Genomic DNA, 19,437 nt, shown 5'->3' with positions numbered 1-19,437 from the left:
CCTATATAGAATAATTAAATAGCTAAGCTCTTTTTTAATAAAAGAAAGCGATGACCTTGGACACAGTGATGAGCAGGAATACAAAGGATCCAAGTTTGATATATTACATATTACAATAGACCTATATAATGACAGTTGAGAAAAAAACTCTTTTTCTGGTCCTTTTTTGTCAAAGTCCGCTGAACAAGGAATGCTTGGGCATATGTGATTCAAGAATGTAAGAGGATTAGGATTCATGATTAGGCCTATGAAATATGTCTCATTTCAGTCAAACAGGGACTCCACAAAGAACTTGAAGGCTCATCTATAATAAAAAAAAAATGCATGGCCTATATTGATATAGTCATGCACAGTGTGGATGGATTCTTACAATAGAACAGTAAAGTGGATTTTATGTGACATAACTGTAGTCATGTATTACTGAGATATATTAGTAACGTGTCATATTATTCCGTTACTGCTAAAAGAAATACATTACTGTAATGCTTGACTTTTGAGACACTGCTGCTAAAGAATAAAAGTGGTATTCAGAGATGGACAGCTTTACCCATATTTATAATTGAAGGGTTAACGTCATTGAAATAAATGAAATGAGCCCATGATGGAATGTTGTTATGAGTGACAGTCTGACATGCCTAAAAAGTATGTGCGTTTCGTGGTGAAGGGATGGGGCAATGGAATGAAATACGTGTTTTAATAAAGTGCAAAACTGAGATAAAAATGTAAATTGAAAAAAAATCTATAAATCATTCCTTGTTGAGTCGCCCCTGATTATGTTACTCTTAATAAAATGGAGACTATCAGTGCTGAGGGCCGCGCCAGGGGCTTTTCCACTGCGCCTTGAGTGGACTTGAGTGAAAACACTGAATGTTTATGATTTCTTGGGACATGTCCAACCCTCTAGTGTGCACTCAAGCTTCAAGTACAGTGTCTACTTCCTGTCTGTATGTCTGTCTCAATGAAAAGAGAGCAACTCTCCCCTCTGCCACATCATATTTAATTTCCATCAGCTCCATCCACAAACTGTGAACACTCCCCCAACTACTGTCTGCGGCTGTGATCGCTCTGACCCCAGTGGCTTATGGGAGCTGCAGTCCCACTGATGTGTCTATGCCCCAGTCGCCTCCCTGGTGCTTTCTGGCTGAGTGGAGGCAGTCTCGGAGGGTTTCTTCGGGTGACTGAGCCCAACCAGGCCTGGGTCGGCCGCTTTGGGAGTGGATTGCTCACCAACACCAGACTGGGAAAACTCAGCAGACTTTTGGCCATTTGTTCAGCACAGTTGTCAGCTGTTTGCGTGCAAGCTATAATGGAAGACAACATGGTACTGTCAGGAAAGTAAACACACCTTACAATGACCAAATATGTCACGACTGGGGTCAAATCAAGGGGTGCCAAGCTTTCAAATAAAGGTTTAATAAATTAAAAAAAAAAGTTTTTTGTTTCAATAAAATATGAGATTTTATCTTGTTGCACTGAGCTTGCAAGGAGCAAGTAGCCTCAAGCTGATTTCAGAATTAGAACACATCTGTATTTTGAGTTTCTTGGGCAATAATACATTTTCTCCATTCAGAAACTGCAGTTTAGATGTTGCCAGGTGTATAGTATGAAAAGAGAATTTGACATTTGCTTGATGAGCAGACATTATTATTCTACTAGTTTCCACAAGTTTGCCTGATGGCCCAATTCATTGCCTCTTAGTTCATATTATTGAGTATGATTTCATATTCTGATCATGATCAGAGAAATGAAACAGGATTTTGTAGTTCACAAGCACATACTTCCCAGGGGGGTTGAGATAAACTCGGACGTTTTCAATTCAGTGCCGTCACTGAAATTAAGTACTGTGACTGTTTTTTTTTTTTTCTTATTCCAAAAAAGAGGTAACATTTTGTGATGTTTGATTTCTAGCTGCCACTGCTGACCCATGCTGTGATTAATATCAAATGCATCCGAAAATCAGAAAGGCTCATGCTTGCTTTTCTGATAATTTCACAAAAAACAGCAACAGCGCTTCTGACTTCAAAAAGCAGGTGTTTGTTTTCATGTGGTTTTGTAATGGAGAAACGACTTCCTCTTCTCACATCAGCCACGGCATCCTGCGACCACGCATACCTCCCCCGCAAACTTGTCTTTAGCCTTACCCCCAGTTCTCACCCTGTCTCTATCACTGCACCTGTGCAATTACACTGTAGCCACTGGCCAAGGTTAGAGAGAGTTCAGTGCTCTCAAGCTCAGCCCCTGGATCCCTAAAGGACATTGATTCCTTTGACCTACGTGTGACTGCTCTTCCTCTGACAGTGGTTCTTCCGAGCTTCTTGCAGCATGCTTCAGTGCACAGCTAATTTCCCAAGGCTCAGTACACCGGGCTATTAGCGCTAAGGCTAAACACTAGCTTCCACAAGCCGTTGCCTCAGTGAGATCTAGCTGGTGGGAGACCACGAGAGCTCAGACACGGCGAAGGCTTCCATCGCCTGCTCATGCATGTAGTCGTCTCCTCCGGAAGCCCGTCTGTCACCCCTGGGGCAGTTTCGCCAGGTAGATTCTGCTCGTGAGTCGGCTCTACCAGCAAGCATGCAATACCTGCCGGAAAATAAACTGCCACAGGTATAGACAAATGTTTACCCTGAGATTGCATGTTTTGCCAGTTGTTAATGATTAGACTTCAGGTGTTAGGCACTTAAGTTCTAAATTAAATCACCAAAACATGTCACACAAAGTTACACCTAGTTCACACAAGTTGCGCTAATGAAATCATAATTAGGTTAATTAATGTTTTATTTTGCATATGTTAGAATACTTGTTTTCACAACACCCTCGGTACAGGGAGCAGTATTAATATATTCTCTGTGTGTGAAAGAATTAAGAGGTGATAGCAGTTGCAGGGAATGCTCATGCATTTTCTGGTTGATTGCTCCATTTTTGTTCAGATCACTTACTCTTTGTCAGGTAATATGAGAAAGTTTCACCGAGCGGTGAAAGTGTTGTTTTTCCAGATACTGTGTTCACTGAATGTGTCCATATACCATGCACACTGTATGGCAAAACCTAGCATTATCCACGAGCCTCACAGAAAGGTACAGGCAACACGCAGCTGCCGCAGGTGGCCAGAAAATGTACGGTATGACAAAGTAGCACCACACGACAGGTGACTGAAATAGATTTGTGTTTTTGTGACATCAAAAGTTTTGACCCACCCATACAAGTCACTTAGACGATTGCCTACAGCACCGTCCCATTAGTTTGTATTCTCCCCATACCTCCTGCAACAAATTTAATGAGCACCTGAAATGTCCAGAGGATAATGATGGCTGGGGGTGTCAAGCATTTAGGATTTAAATTAATGTTCATACTGTTGGTGAATTCAGTTTTTATAGACTCCTCCACAGGGAGTTCAGAGGTTGGGCAGCCCAAGAGCTAGAATTCTTGTGCAATGAATGACACCATGCGTACGCTTTTGTGGCATCATAGATTATTATGAAGGCATTGGTTTTGTTTGTAGAGAAATCCAGACAATCCTCGCGAAAAATGTTGCAATGTTCGCTAATTGCCCAGAGTCATGGCCAGTGGAGTGGGGTCGGTAACGCAGAAATGTTGAGACTCCACAGACAGGGGCTTTGAGCAGTGTGGATGCTCGTCAACGCTGACTAAAGTCACATCCACCTCCACTTTGTATCGTTGACTTAAAATGTGCTGTTAGGCATATCTGCAATTTATCTAATCAAAATATCACAATACAATTACTGTGAGTGGATCAAATTATCTCTGAGGGGATACCGCGTGAACCTGAGTCCTCTGTGGTAATTCAGCACACCTAGGAAGCTCTGCGACTGCTGTCCTTTCCTCAGAGGCGCGACAAAGTCGGGACAAAAAAACTGCCTCCACACAAATAACCTATATCCAATCACCATGGAAACATTGACCCTGGCCTCCATCCACCCCCGCCCCCCCCCTCTCATCCCCTCACCCCAAGGCTGCGGACACAACGGCATGATAAGCAGCTTTCCAACCTCGACTCCAGTCCGGACTTTGTGTAACTCCCAGCCCATCCAGTTATGACGCCAGTTGCCAGAGGCCAATGTGAATCTCATATACAGCAGCCGCTATCAGTTGGTCCGTAGGGGCGGCTGGTACTCAGTTAGGGCAGAGATAGTCGCAACTGTGAGCTAATTTTTCCGCCGCCGCTCTCTGCTACATAGTGAGACAGAATAATCACACCAATAACACTCTCTGGCTCTATTTCAGCGCAGGAGCTCTGAGGAAGGAAATTAAAGAAACAAGGAACAAGGCCATGCTCCTGATCTCGCATCATTTTTTTCTCTCTCTCTCTCTTTCTCTCTCTCTCAGCCCCCCCACGCCGTCAAGAGAGGACGTCCAAGGCAATAAGGCTCACAGCCTGCGGTGGGAATTGTTTTGCCAAAAATATTTGTTGTTTTCAATAATGTGGCTGTTTGTATTGCGCAGAGGAGAGGAGAGGAGAGGAGAAGAGAGGAGAGATTGTAGTTCACATGCGGTCCCTTGTAGTGCCCTCAATTCACAATAGATGCCTTTTCTCTGTACCCTGGGATATAATGAGGAAAGAGTATGATTAGTATGATTAGTCAGCCTGTGTGAGAGCCTGAATTTTGCTGTGTGTGTGTGTGTTAGTATAAGCATGTATATGAGATGTTTTTGCTGTCCTATTTATATGGCTGATACTGCCATCACCACCTATATTTAAACCTTTGCATGTTGGCTGAGCACAATTGGCTTATGGTTCTGGACCCACTTAAAGACAGCGGGTCCCCTGAGACTCAATTGCCCGCACAGGCTCCCCTTGTTCTGGTTCTGACGGGCTGACGCTCCCTCGGCTAATCCCCTGGAAAGGTGCCGCGCCCTGGGGACAGCAGCCCAAAGAGCGGCCCCTGTCTCTGGAGCTTTGAACAGGTGCCTTGGGGGTGTTAGCTGGCCTCAGACACACAACCTCCAATCCTCAGTGATCCTCAGGATGAGCCAGGAAAACGCTGCACCAAGAAGATCTTCAGCCCCGGCGAGAGCCAATGGCAGCTGGTCATGCAGGCAACAACCGAGCATCAGCAGTTTCACAAAGACAGAGGGAGTGGGAGGCAGGAGATTGGATTGGACAAAATAAAACGGATATACAGACACACACAGACACACACACACATACACCTACACACCTTCACAAACAACCCTCTCTCTTCCAGTGCACAAACTTTCACTTACTTAAGGCTAACATTTGGCATGGGGATATTGCGGTTTGCTGCAAGTGGTGTCGGTCAGGGAGTGAAGCGCGCACGCGCGCGTGTGTGTGTGCGTGTGTGTGTGTTTGTGAGGGAGCGAAGGATCCCTTTCATCTTGCCTCTACTACCAACTTGGACCCCCACCCCCCCCAAACCGCCACCACCCCGCCACCCACTCCCTACACTGTTCTCTTCCTCTGACAGTGGCTGCCTTAAAAGCCCCATCACTCTCATTGTTGTTCTTTCTAATGTGATGATAGAGCGAGTGGTGTAACTTGTGTGTACTCCTTTATTTGTAAGAGCCACGGTGAGGCTGGGCGGCAGTGATACATTGTCAACGGAACTGGAGGAGGAATGGAATAAGACAAATAATAAAAAGCAATAAAGTAGATAACAGAATATATCTTTTTTAGCTAATGTCACTTTTTTGTTTTTGTTTTTATTAGGAAGCCTTCAAACTTAACTCTTTATGCAGCAGGTTTTACCGTACTCTTGATAGGGGCTAGGGGATTAGCATAATCTGTGTAAACGGATAAATAAACAAATGATAGGCATAGGGTTGCTTTTAATTAGTGATTACATCTAGTGATTATTTTTTTAATTAATATATTAATCATTCAATTTGTAAAATGTCAGAAAATTGTGATAAATGAGTCCAAGATGATATCCTCAAATTGCTAATTATGTCTGACCAGCAGTGTCAACCCAAAAGTGCGCTATACATTTTATATAAGACAAAGAATTTAAGACACTACCAACAGTAAATGTTTGGCGTGTTTTCCTTAATGAATGACTTACTGTGATTATAATTGTATCTGATGTTAATTATAATGATCGCTAATGCATGAAGCAATTAATAGTCTATTGCTTCAGAAATAAATAGGTAACTGTACAACATGTGCATCAGATACATCAGAAAAACACAGACAAGATATTTTTGGCATGGGAGCCCTCAAATACAATTGGGAAAATGGGCGGGAAGCCAGTGAGGGACCAAGCTGCACTACCGACTCCTAGTTGACCTTTGAACAGTGGCCTATGCGATAGCTCCCTGGTAAATGTACCTGCTCTCACATTAAAAGAAGTGGCTGATGTGCATTGGAGCAGACATCGGGCAGTCTACCCTCCCGTGGGCCAACGTGGACTGCACTGAATGTGGAACCGGCCATTTCAAATAATTGAAAGGAAAAGTGATTCGAGGCATTGTGACCCCTGATAGAATTTGAATCTAACAGCCTGCTGTGGAGCTTTAAAGGCACAAAGATGTCCGAAGATAAGATCGTGCAAACTGGTTCTGACTATTATTTACTGTTCGGAGAGGATGCAAAAAAAGCCGACCGGGACGATAAATAATGTCTCCTCAAGACCCGATACTGTTTCCCAACGGGGATTTTGACTTTTTTAAATGGAGTCTTGCGCAGCATGCAGTGGGGGAAGCTATACCAATTTAAACTGAATACATGAATAGAGGACAAGACAAAGACCAGAGTTCTTTCATTTAGGTGGTGAATGTTTCAAAAGCTCAGGCCTTTCTCAGCTTCATGATTTGGAGATGGATGTCAAATTCTGCCCCTCCGTCTCTCCCTCCAATTCCACTCCCCCAGGCCCCTTCATTGCTATTCTCTACCTGTCCGCCAGTAGCCCCCTCCCAGTCTTGTCCACATGTCCCAGTCACCTGAATGCAACATCCACCTGCTCACCTTGAGCATGCTCAAAATGACAACAGTGTGCACATATCTGACTTATTCAGGTTGAACATCATTTTTTCTCAAAATGGTGTGTGTATCGAGATTTGAGGTAAGGTTTTTCTTGCTTGGTAGGTGTAGGTACTGTAGGTAGGTCTCAGCAGTGCTGTGTCAGCACTAAAAGACTGGAGAATGTTGATACTTTTAAGAGCAACCTTAAGACCTTCCTTTTTAGGCTGCCTTTTAGCTGAATTCTGTTTATTTATTGGTTCCTATTCTGCTTAAACCTGGTTTTGTTCCATTTATCTATTCAATCACCGCTCATCTATTTACTTTAATTATTCTGTTTTATCTACTTTATTCAGGATTTACTCATTTACATTATTGATTTCATAGCAGTTTTAGACTTTTAACCTCCTTAAATATTTTATCAGTCTAAGTTTTGGTGTGTTAATTATCGTCAGTGAAATACATCAATGATAGTGTTTCCTCAGTTCCGCAATACCTGTTGTTAGTGCCCTGTTTTATTTATTAATTTATCTATTTATTTATTATTACTCACTCTTTTATTTCACTTACTGTGTTTAAGTAGCTGGATATGTATGTGTGTGTGTGTGTGTGTGTGTGTGTGTGTGTGTGTGTGTGTATGTATGTGGGGTGTTGAAATTATTGCTGTTTTAATTCTGTAAAGCACTTTGTGCTACATTACAATGTATGAAAAGTGCTCTATAAATAAAGTCTGATTGATTGATTGATTGATTGATTGATTGATTGATTGATTGATAAAAAAATGCCTCATTAACAATGACATATTTAGGCACAACCACATTTAAAGGTGGTAAGCCTGTTTCTGTGTTTTGCCCCCTTTTCCTTCTTCTGACCTGCTCATGCTGTTTACGCTCCTCTTTAATTTGAATTACTGTTTGGACTGCTGTCTTGTCACCAGCCTGTAAGCCTGGCCCTGACCATTTTCTTAGCAAACGCCGTTTCATCCTACCCACCTGCCTGCCGTGTATTTGTCTGCCTTTCAGTCCAACTCCCTTTGTTCCCAGAATTCACAGGACGTGTCAACAATATGCAAAGTGTGCCATTTTCTATAAAAGTGACAAACAAGTGGAACACGGGGGTGGTTTTAGATAACACATCCAGCACAACATGAGGGAGGAAAGTGTTAGCACTTTACTGCAATCATTAACACGCCTGATTAGCATAATAAGTAGTTATGCAAACCTGTTGTGAGGAACTTATAGAAGGAGGGTTGGCCCTTTAACGGCTGAGGAGGAGTCAAAGATCAGTGCACACACACACGCGCGCACTCACCTGTATTTAGTCGACCTTACAACCTCATTGAAAGTGGTGCGCTCAGTCAACAATCAACACAAACTCTAATTGTCACCACTTCTTAACTTCATTTATTTAAGGCTCAGCGGGAGTTGCCTGGATTTGAGGTGTAACTTGGACTCGGATGGTGCTTCGACTTCCCATCAATAACTGGCAAGGCCTTTACAGCACATATATAGTTTTCTTATTTTTGTTCAATGAACCAACTCAAAAATCTTTTGCATTTTGGCGGCAGACCAGCTTGCTTAGTTGCTCTCTGATGTTTTGGAGCCAGACCTAAACGTCTTGATTTTGTTGTCAGTGTGTGCAGATTTCCCAGCAGTGACCCGACATCTCTGACACCAAATTACATTTGCCAAAAGTAAACTGAATCTGCATCGCTTCCCCACTAGAGTGGGGGCAGTCTGCAACGCAGCTTTAATTTACAATTTTGGCCAGGAAGATAGTTGCACTTTTACATAAATCTTGACTGAACAAACATTATATTCAGAATTTAAAGTAGCCCTCACATGTATAGCATTACAGTCACAGAGAGAGAGAGAGAGAGAGAGAGAACTAAAAAGGGATCTTTCATATTTCCTGACTGACTGTTGTTTTGTCTCTCTTATGGTGGAATAACAGGGTCAAACTTAACAGCCAGACTCGGGGAAAACAATGCAAACATGCGCTCCACTAACCTGTTTATTCCCACTAAAGCCATGGAGCATGAAATGCACCCGCTCCCTCATGACACTGCACGAGCGAAAACCACAGTCTTTATAGGGCTTATTAGAAAAGCCTCCGCACTCTGGCTGAAAGCAGGAGGGAGAAAAAAAATAATAAAAATGAAGGAGCGCAGGGAAAAGCAATGCCATCCAAGTGTCAGGAACACATTTTTTTTTATCTTTGCTGCAACAACAAAAGGAAGGAAATCAGCTGTTCACTCACTTGGTATAATGAACAAAGGCTAGCCTACATACAAACTTTTTAAATGAACTGTTCAAGACTGGGAAGGTTTATACTTTTTGTTCCCCATTATTGTCCTGCATTGGTTAAACTCTAACAAGAAAAAGCATGCACTACTGCTACTGCTACTGCATGAGGCTATTAACCTTATCAAGAGAAAACCCTTGTGCTTTAAAGAGTACTCTTTACTTTTTCATTCGCCCTTTCAACACGCCTTTATGGATGCAAGCCGAAAATACGTAACTTGGTTACCATAACTTGCCACAGACAGATGCCCTGTCAAGTTTTACATTTGTCCACCTGCAGTTAAATCTGAAAGTTGCATGGAAATAATATGACAGCAGGATTACCAGTGTCATGAATATCGTCGCTGTTAATTTTAATCCAACAAGCTCGACTGCTGCTGACACGTTCAACTGCAAAATCAAAAAAAGAAACCAAAATTTGCGTAAACTCTGCATATAAATGGACCAGAATAACACTACTGCATACTGTGTCCCTTTTTTTTTCAAAATAGTGTATTTTTAGTTATTATTTAAACTATTTAAAGACCTGTTTTTTTTCTGCACCACTAATTTGCAATGGTTAGTCATGTTTAGCTCCTCTCGACTAAGGCCAGGTTTTCTGAGGTTGTAAACCAGACAAACACTTATCTGTCAAATTTACCATCTCTTTTATCCTGGACGTATGCAGGAAGGTTCAACCGCAAGCGTTTGGAACCCCTGATAACTCGCTGGTGAATGTGAATATTTGCTAAATGTGGTGAGCATGAGGCTTTTTTTTTTTTTCAACCAAAATTGGACACAAAAGACACAAAAGAGAGGATAACGTACACGCACACACACACACACGCTCACACGAGAAGGCCATGGGTGTGGTGATGTCTTGCTCCAGAAACAGAACGTTCGGGGGTTCAGGACGGTGACCTCTTCTCCTGCTGGCAGAGCAACCACGAAAACAGAGCGCTTGTAGCTCCAACTCCCCTCCTATGTCCACCGCCGTTAGCGACAGCAGTTTTCTTTTCTTTTCAAAGAAAGTAGGCGGTAAAACAGAGAAAGAAAAGTGTTGCAGGAAGGAAAAATAACTGAGGGCTGTTTCAGAGCGCTCGGCTCTCCTTGTCCTTGTGCAAAATGAAATGGCATACTGTAATTCCAGGAGTAAGTACATGTTTTCACTGGGAGCCTTGTTGTTCCCAGGCCTTTTTTCCAAGAAATATCTTTAAAGTATGGAAATGAGTGCAGGAGCTTCCTTGAAGACACACAAACACACAGGGCGGCACCACGAGCTGCCGCTGTGCACGGCGGTATTATTTATTTCCCGAGCATCAAAACCTGGCTGGAGAATAAGAGATGAAACTGAATTAAACATCATTTTAGGGAGAGACTAACGGTAAGTATGCCTGCAAAAGTGGATGCAGAAGTTTCCCAAGATTTTATGGGAGCATTTACTGGCTCCGTGTGAATATGTGAGTGTCAGACACACTGTACCTGTAAGCACATTGGCTGCTCTCTAACTTTCGAAACTGCATTTCATGACACAATGACAGCATCGCCTACCCATATCTCCCTACTCTGGCTCCGTCTCTCCATTTCTTGCCGCGCCTCGAACCAGCTGCAATAAAACTCCGTAAATGTGCTTGGCTCAGGTCCCTTACCCCCATCTAGGGCTTTCGGAAATGCTCACTAGTACCCCACAGACAATTACAGCACATCACACGAGCATGGAAAATGACACCGCAAGAGCGCGCCTCGTAAGATGAGCGAGGCTGTAATTTGACTCACCAACACAACACATATTGTAAGTTAGAATTTAAAGCTACCTCTCAAACATGCGGTGAGTGTTAGTGACTGATATTGTTGAATTCATACACATATTCATACTCTCTTTTGTCACAAACTCACCAAATGCCTGAACCCCTGCTTTCAGCTGTGAAGTGCAACGCCAGGTCAAAGGTCAAATCACTGTTAGTCACTGTAAGGATTGCCTTATGGAATGACTTGGAATGGATGAAACCCTACAGGATTCCATTAATAGGTATTGTGAGTGATTTGATATGCCAGTCATACATAACCGTCTTCTTATTAACACTTACAGCCAGTTATAATGTATGGGAAATTATTCTTCTATTCAATTATGATGGGCAAATTGAGTGATATTGGGAAACACAGAAGCATACCGGGGCATCCTACGCGAATTGCATACAGTAATACATTCATCAGCCAGTTTAATATTACCAGATAATTGATTAGTTCTACATGCAAAGATTCATGTGGTTTATGGCTTCCTGGAGAAGAGCACTGAGCAAAAAAAAGAGAGCCTGTGGAGCGATACGATCGTCAGTGCAACGGCACAAAATAGTTACACATATATAGAATATAACAAGAAAAAAATCCTGGAGGTAATTTTTCTTACAAATGCTGAAACTCCGTGGCTCCTCGTCAAAATATGCCCAGCGGTTTGACACTCTGAAACACAGTCTTTAACTACAGTCACTGCTTTGGCCACTTTCTTGCTAAACTCCACCACCATCCCCTGCCACACCTGATATATAAGTCAGGTTATAAACATGTAATAAGTACATGATATGACACGTTCTGGATGAATGTTAACATGTTTTTGACACTTACAGAATGTGATTGTATCAGTGATTTGCAGCGTGTTAAGTGTAAACATCCAACATTTGATTCTAGTGATTGGGCTGTGAGTTTAGAAAGAAATGACTTGTAATGTAAAACAACTGATGAGTAAAAAAAAAAAAAAAGTACATTATATTACTGCTAACATCCAGGTAATCTCTGTATATTGTACCAGAAAGAAAAAAGTAAGACACAGAAAAGAAAGAAAGAAAGAAAGAAAGAAAGAAAGAAAGAAAGAAAGAAAGAAAGAAAGAAAGAAAGGGACGCGGTGTCATGTGAGCACTGACTGTGCTCAGGGTGGGCGGGCTGCATCTCAGGTCAGAGAGAAAGAGAGAGAGGCAGGCCTGACTGACGGATGTCAAGAAGCAGGTTCTATCAATTTTTACACCATGCTTTTTTTTTTTTCATAATGAAAATGTCCAAGCCTTCAGCTGCGCAATTTGGAAAATGGAGAGAAGAGGAGGGGGAAAAGAAATCCCACTGTAGAGATATATTTTTCTTCTTATTTTTCCTTTTATACAACAACATGTTGTATAAAACCGTTTCATTTGTACTAGCTAGCTGAAATTCAAATAAAGCAAAACTAGCTAATAATGCTAGATAATGAAGATATCTTCACTGACTAATATGGACAAATAATTACACATATTGTTAACAGTAATGCAACCTCTTTTAGGTTACTAATGCATTAATCACAAGTAGATAATAATGTGTTGTGTTGAACCACTGGTGCACGTTGTAGTGTTCAGGCTGCAGCAGTTGTTCGTCCTCCTCTGTCTGCTGCAGCTGCATGTTTTTGCATGTACAGTAATAGTGTGGCAAATTTTACTTTAGAGCTGAGCATATGCACTCAGGACATTTTTGCTGAAGCCACTAACAGCTGCTGGACTACAGCACTCTCGGAAGTATGCAAGTTCAGAAAATGATTTATGGTCTCTGATACACTGCTATGTTATCATTATATTAATTGTTGTCATTATATGTTCTATTTTTACCAAATGTTACCGTTAGTTACTAATTAAATGCAGGTCTTTGTCCTATTCGGTAAAGCTTATTCACACAGTGCCCTACTGTACACAGCTGCAGGTCAGGCAACAAGCAGCAGTCCCACTGCCACCGAAATGCAACCTGAAGCAGGAAAGTTCTGTTAATTGCATGTTACAGTGGGCATTGTCTACATTACATTAAATAATCAAAAGATTCAGAGAATGTAAGGGCATTTCTTTATGCAAGGGACAAGGTCAAAAACCAATATCAGAGGGCCATGTACTTCAGGCCTCAGATGACATAGCATTAAAAACAGATACAGTTCTGTAAATCACTACACCTCTGTTTTGGGTGACGGGCTTCTGGGGATTCTGAATCCTAATCGCGCCTAAGGCACCGAAATGCCGAGAGTGAGGAAAAGTGCAAACTAAAAAATTGTCTTGTGCATGGTCACCCGGAACAAATCACAAGTTGTCGACCAATTTAACACATTTCACATCTCATTAACTGCCGGACCTTTAGAATGAACTGAAAAAGACTTTTACTCCTATCATTTAACACTTGAATAGTGGCAATTAAACAACAGCACCTTTTGACTTTACTTGAGAGCCAAGACACTTGTAGGAGAATATCATCATTAAAATGAATAAACACTTTTGTGAAATCCACAGTCACTTATGTTATGATTTATGTTTGGCAAAGACGTGTTCCAGCAAATTTTGTCAATTCATTTTCTCAATTTACCAAAACAATTTACTCATCTGTTGGTCCTTGATTTGAAGATGGTGTTTTAGTGCTGTTCAATAGTAGTTAGTTTCACATTAACAGAGACTTCATAGTGATCTCCTTCTCTGTTGGTATTAGCTGTATTAAAGTGTCAATGTGACTTCCATTTAAGCTGCTCTGACTTCTTTAATACAGTGTTTGTGCTAATTAAATTAAGTTAATAAAATGTTGTTTATCATAAGCGACACAAATGCATAAATGGTAAAGACATTATACATGATTAAAAATGGAAATATTTTTGTCTCTCTTACTCACTGAAAGTGAAATTATACTAATTGTCGAGTGCAGTGCTGCATTCGAGTTTTGCTGTAGGAGAAATCTATGATAGATGTTCTCTGCTATGCTTGCAGATTATCATATCTGTCCAGGAAATATTCTCAGCATAATGTTCCCACCATCTACATTTCTTAATCAGAGGTACAAGTGGGATGTAAAGGACCCAGAAATATTCTCTTTTTTAGTATTAAGGGGTTTATTTTCCCTTTGATGTTTGGACTCCCTGTTATCAAGTCATGACAAATATGTAAATATAATATTCTTTGATCATTAAGGTCCGATCTTTATTTCATTTCTGTTTTTTTTAATATTTGAAACCTAAATTAAAAACAGATGGTTGGAGTTTGTAGTGTGTAATTGTTCTCGTTTTTAATATTGTGAAGTGGGAATAAACATAACACAATTAAATTTTAATTAAAAGTATAATTTTTATTGGTTATGTCATGGAATGACCTTATGAATATTAGGAAACAAGCTTTTAATTATATTTCTAACCACATTTTTTTCGAACGTCCCACTTACAGCGGTTTTTAGTAATAAAGTGCACCAGGTTATCTGAAAAGTTTCCCACACAAAGCCATGTTTTCTCAAAATCATTTTAAAAAATGTTTTCAAGACGATTATATGCCATGCCCTCCGTGTTAAGATATGATGCAATGTGCATGCAATGTTACTTGTCACCTCATTTGAAGGGTTTCTTAAAACACCACATTGTGAGTAGATAGTGCATGTGTCTCTTTCTCCAAAGAACTCCTTTCTTTAAATTTCCCTGAATAATACGAAAAGAGTATGAAATAGGGAAATGATAATAAAGTAAACAGACACGTTGCCATGGCTGTCCAAGAATACGAAAAGAGTCAGGTGAACAATAGAATCAGTACCAATGGGACAAATTCACAGGTCAGAATCAATATCAATAAGTCACTGAAATCACATACGTAGTCTAAAAATAACAATAATTATCTCAAAAGGATGATTTTAAAATATCTGTTAAAAGATGGGAAAGGCCAGAAACGCAGTGTCACTAAATCTAAACATACAATGTATAAGACACATTGGGCAAATGACCACAAAAATAACAACATTTAAAGGGTAACTCCACCATTTTAACACATTAAAATGTGTTTACATGTTTTTGGGAGAACTACAGCATATGTGAACAAAGTAGTATGACTCCTGATGTGGCTACCGGAGGAAGTTGCATTTAATCTGGTAACCTGTGATGTCACTCAGTGACTGTTGCATTGTAGGTAATGTAGGTGTTAGTTTTGAAAAGCAGTTCACTGGTCTAGCCTGATTCTAAGAGCTACCACAGAGGCAACTGGACTTGTTTCAGTTTCTGGAGACGTTTCCCCTCTCATCCAACTGGCTTCTTTAGTTTTGTAGCATGGCACTCCTACACAACTGATGGATGGTAGGCAGTTTAAAAAACAAAATGATCAAAATCAATACAGCTATATACCATGTATTCTTCTCCATTTTCAAAACCTGGCACCCACATTACCCACAATGCAATTCAACCACTAAGTGACATCACTGGCGACAGTTTATCAGATTACATGCAGCTTCCTCTGGAGCCACAAAAGGCGTACTACTTTTTTCACATGTGCACTGAACTTCCAAAGACCTACGCACACTTCAGTGTGTAAAACTGGAGGAGACACCCTTTAATCAGGGTCCCTCTTTGTAAAATTCCTGGCTGGAAAGCTGATGAGGGATGGGGTCCTTTAGGGTTGTCAATACACAATACTTGGCTTGGCTCGGGTCGACTTGGCACATTGGCCCAGCACAGCAAGGATTTGCATCTTCTGAAAGTGAAAGTGAACATAATGACATAGCAAAATACAGCAGCTATCTGAAAGGAGGAAACAGGGGCACTGGAGAGAAAATAAACTTCAAACAACAGCGATTCAGCAAGAAGCTACAAAATGACTGAGAGCAGAACACACAGAGACCTAAAACAAAAAAACAAAAAAACAAAAAAAACACCTTTCTCTCTGTTCTGCAGCACAGACATGAGTTGAGTTTTGACCTACTGGGAGCCAGTCATGGACTACAGTGGAGAATATAGAACCACAGGGCTGCAATTTCATGAGTAACCCCAGTAAGAAGGGTTATATACAGAGAATATCGTACCTATGGATACTTTGAAATCAAAGAAACGATTTCTAGCTCACTGTTCCAATATCCGCAGTCGGAAACTGCTATCGCAACTAGAGATTGATGAGGAACAACAAACATGCTACGGCAAGGGAGAGCCAGGATGACAGGTCAGGGGGGGATATATCATCATCCCCACACATCCTCTGAGAGTCTGTTCGGATGAGAATCAGAATCAGTATTCCTTTATTGTCCCACGAATGGGGAAAAGCGTTTGTCACAGCAGCCAAAGGACGGAATGTTACAAAAAAGACAATAACAATAGTAAAAAATAAACAATACAGTTGAAAAAGTAAGGAATAGAATAGACTATAGTATATACATATAGTATGACGTTATTTATAAATACAAATAATAAATAGGGGTATTAAAAAAATGGCCAGATAGTGCAAACCAGAAATAAGTTTTGTATAGTTATATTGCACAGTGCAGAGTGCTGGTTGTACAGTCTGACAGCAGGATGGATGTAAATGCATCACAAAGCATAAATGCATATACTTACATGCATGTACATATAGGGTATATATATATATGATGACAACTGGAGTAACCTACCTTACATTCAGTAAAATGTTCACATTAACCTAAGATGTCACTTCTGTTGGTGCAGCAGCACAAGCATTCGTAAAAATCTCTTTCATGGAATTGTTTCTTGACCAGCACTGATGGTGAAAACACAGCGTGTGCATCCATGCATTAGTTTCGGAATCAAAAAACAGCCACCTTCAATACATCAGCCGCGGTCATGCATGTAGTGCACCCCCACTCTCCACACTTACTTCGATCATAAATGGGTCTTTGTAGCGTACAATGGCGAAACCTCACAAACTGGAAGGTAGTCAATCATTCTACACTTTGATCCAATCCTCTTGTAGTAGAGATAGTAGAGTCATTTGAAGGAAAAAGACAGTCATTTCCCTCCAAGAAAGTCACACCGAGCATTGAGTGTTCCCTTATTTAATGGTTCAATAGCGATACCTACTCCCTCCTGTTTGAGAGCATTGTTTCCCTATGGTTATTGCAACATCAGTTACCCCCGCGGATGCCTCGCTGACATAAATGCATACTTCCCATGCCAGCCAAGCAAATTAAACTGAATTGAAGGTGGAGAGAGAGAGAATGGGAGATTAAGTGAGAGATTGCCCAGAGAGAGAGAGAAGAAAGAGAGAGAAAGAAGGAAGAAGAAGGAGAAAGAAAGAAAGAAAGAAAGAAAGATTAGGAAAGTGATCGAAGGAATGACTTGCAATCAGGAGGAGAAGAGGCCCTCTCAGTCTCTCTTTGCAACCACACACACATGCATGCACACACACACACACACGCGCGCGCACACACACGCACACATAGGACTTGTCTTTAAACATTTATAAGGCCCATTTCTTCCTCATCTGCCAAGCATAAGCTTTGCTTTCACTGTCTATGCATGAAGTTAGCCTTTACTCACACTGATCTAGACCTGTTCACTGTTCTACACTGATACTGTACTAAAACACGACTGAATTTCCACCCCATTTCCCCCAGAATGAGTAAAGTAATTATACACAATTATACAGAATAATACCTCTCCTGTTTATAATAATTTGTATTGTTAAACTCACTGACACATTCCAGCACGAAACCCTAGTCAAAACTCCTCGCGGAATACTCAGGCACTTTGGGAAATTTGCTTATTTGCTGTCGGACTGAGAGCGGGATGAGGGGATCAATGCCAATTTCATCTGTACATTCAATACAGAGGTGGCTGCAAGAGGTATTTAACCTAGCTTAGTACTAAGTTTGTGGCAGGGGGAGGACACATAGCCTCCATCTAGGGAGAAGACTGTTGATAAACGGCCAACTAGACAATAGCCCCGATCTTAACCAAAACCTAGTCTAAACAAAACCCATTCCAAAAACCATCATTAATTAAATGCAAAATGTATATATATAGTGTGATTGTAAAGGTTTATTGCCAAACTATACTGTATTTATTAACATTTACAATTTACAAATGTAGTGTTTTTTAGCAAGTTTTACTGATAAATTAAATTGGAAGATGTCATACCAAAAGTGCTTCTGACAAGGATAGTGCTAGGGAAGTGTAGCATAAGATTGTGCACACACACACACACACACACACACACAGACACACACTCACACTTGCACACATACTAAAATCAGCACATATACAGATGCTGTCATACAGGAAGGGCAGTGGGGAGCTCTGCACTGATTTTTCTCAGCCTTGATAGCGCAGCACAAAAGCAGCATTGTTCACCATCGGCAGGCGCTCTCCCTCTCAGGGGGATAAAAGAGAGGGAATAATTGCTTACCCTCGCACCATGTGTAAAGTGTGTCTTCTATCAGCAACCAGGAACGATGACGGTGATAGTGGCGCCGCTTGCACCAGGGCCTCTGCCTCTACACCCCGTCCCCCGTCCTCAGACACAAAGACAACGCACCGTTGTCCATGTTCACCGCTGCAACGGTGATGGCTGCAGGACCCCCTTGGAAAATGGCACCCCCTGATGCACATCTGTGCACATGCTGTGTAAAGGATCCCACTGAGGGACTGCACATAGGCTCATTAAGACTGATACAGCCATACAGGTTTCAGTCTTTCTCTTCTGTAAACAAATGTGAAATACTGACATGCATTACACATGAAAACACCCAATTCAGACAAACAGATACACATCTCCAGTGGTGTCTCTCCCCTTTGTTCTTCTCCCTCTCTTGTGTAGAAGCTGCTATCTGCAAATATGCCGATGTTGTCACAGTTGCATTGGACACACACACGTGCGCGCACACACACACGTAAACACACCACACACACAACATGTCCAAAGGGCTCTGTGGGGTAAATATGTTTGGAGCCATCATGCCTGATCATTTAATCATGACTAGGCCTTTAGGGAGCAGAGCATGCCTGCTTTTCTGTCCGCCATACATGCTGCTGATAACACAATTCTCCCATAATGCCCTTCAACACTACAGATTCATATCTCAGAAGGGGTTTAGATGGCTTCAAAGACTGACTGAGGAAAGTGCTGTTTTTTCAGTTTTCTTTCACTGAAGGAGATAAGTGATGTGTTTTCAGTTTTTTCCATCACTGCCATTGTTTCGTCTAACAAATCCAGGTGATTGTTCAGCACATACAGCTTGACTGTGGTTACATGTCCATTCCTCATCACCAACCACTTTTCTCAGAATGTCTGACTGTCTGAGACACTATAAAAACTTCAAAAAATCCCACTGACAGAAATGCTTGATGATTCACAACCACTGTTGTGCCCAATCAGCAGTGTTGCTTTTGTGAACAATGGTTTTCTTCATCCGTTGCAATAATAGGTATGAAACACAGGCAAAAAGTTTCTGGAAAAGGAGACTTGCATAACAGAAGGA

At 41.2% G+C, this 19,437-nt stretch overlaps 1 long non-coding RNA gene across 1 annotated transcript; it reads right to left on the bottom strand.

Annotated features, from left to right (window-relative positions):
• Window positions 1-976: 976 nt before the first annotated feature.
• On the bottom strand, window positions 977-2,392 carry LOC119026598. The gene is made up of 2 exons (XR_005077180.1): window positions 2,275-2,392; window positions 977-1,301 (listed from the first exon to the last, which is right to left on the bottom strand). It is a non-coding gene; the product is annotated as an uncharacterized LOC119026598 (long non-coding RNA).
• Between the last annotated feature and the right edge of the window lie 17,045 nt (window positions 2,393-19,437).

This window comes from Acanthopagrus latus, chromosome 10, assembly GCF_904848185.1.
Source record: "Acanthopagrus latus isolate v.2019 chromosome 10, fAcaLat1.1, whole genome shotgun sequence".
Classification (NCBI taxonomy): Eukaryota; Metazoa; Chordata; class Actinopteri; order Spariformes; family Sparidae; genus Acanthopagrus; species Acanthopagrus latus.
The sequence above is the reverse complement of the archived record's forward strand: the minus strand, read 5'-3'. Positions and strand labels throughout refer to the sequence as shown.